Source organism: Plasmopara halstedii (genome assembly GCF_900000015.1).
Source record: "Plasmopara halstedii genome assembly, contig: Scaffold_650, whole genome shotgun sequence".
Lineage (NCBI taxonomy): Eukaryota > Oomycota > Peronosporomycetes > Peronosporales > Peronosporaceae > Plasmopara > Plasmopara halstedii.
The window spans coordinates 930,720-932,067 of record NW_020187567.1 but is presented as its reverse complement, the minus strand read 5'-3'; positions in this window follow the sequence as shown (position 1 = coordinate 932,067).

Genomic DNA, 1,348 nt, shown 5'->3' with positions numbered 1-1,348 from the left:
TGGGGACATCAACACTGCGTATCTAAATGCAACGCTCGAGATCGCTCAGTATGTCGATGGGACCGAGGGGTATCCGTGTGCGGACCCGTCGTATGTCTACGTGGTGCGGAAGGCGCTGTATGGTTTGCGTCAATCCGGCCGTGAATGGAAACAACCCGGAGATCAATGGGTGGTTTTTGAACTGCGGATTTGAACGGTGTGCTACGGAGCCCTGTCTCTACTACTTGATCGACGGAGAGAAAATTGTGCTGCTATTGATCTACGTGGACGACGTGGTTTGTGCCACGAATGATGAGGAGTGCAAGATCGGGTTGTTTGCTGAGCTCGATAAGGCGTATGGCCTGAAGGACCATGAAAGATTGACCTAGATGCTGGGTATCGAAGTCACCCAAACCGAGGAGGGCGTGTTCATCAGCCAGGAGAAAGATGCAAAGGACGTGTTGGCCAAGCTCGGCTTTGGCGGAGCGAACAAGTGTGGGAACCCGATGGAATCCACCACGAGACTCGCACCACCTACGGAGGACGACAGCTTCGACTCCAGTTGTGACTACCGGGGAGCACTGGGCAGGCTTATATATCTCACGACCGGAACCAGGCCGGATCTGGCATTTGCACTCAGCCAGTTGTGTAGATTCGTTGTGAACCCGAGTGTGAAGCATGTGGCAACGCTCAAGCACGTCCTACGATACCTTGTGGGCCCTCAGGCGCACGGTATTATGTACAAGAAGGGATCTGGGGCCCGTACGGAGCTGACCCTGAGCGGATTCTGTGATAGTACTTGGGGAAGTGACCCCGAGACCAGGAAGAGCACGAGCGGGTTCGTCTTTATGCTGGCGAGTGGAGCGGCGACATGGATATCCAAGCGTTTGTCGATTGTGGCTCAATCCACGGCTGAGGCTAAGTATGTGGCTGCATGTGAAGCTGCTATGGAAGCGAAAGCGCAGTTCAATATCCTGTCTGAGATATTCCCGTCAATGCACGTGCGACCAGTCATTGGTATCGACAATAGTGCGGCACACGTGATGGTTACCAGCCCGACTTATTCACGGCGCACGCGTCACATCGAGCTGCGTTGGCACTTTGTGTTTATCTTCACGAGCTTGATCAGACCACGCTGCACCTGGTCACGGGGAGAAAACAACCCAGCCGATGCGTTCACCAAGCCACTCGATAATGTTCGACTAGACAAGCTGTGTGGTATGATAGGGATGATGAACCAGCCGCATGACAATCGAAGCTGAAGGCTTTGAGGAAGGCGTGCTGAAAAAAACGGATCCGGATACGATTATCCGGATGGCCATTTGCGCTTAAGTGCCCTAGGAGGTCGCGGGGGGCTCTCTGAGCCTCT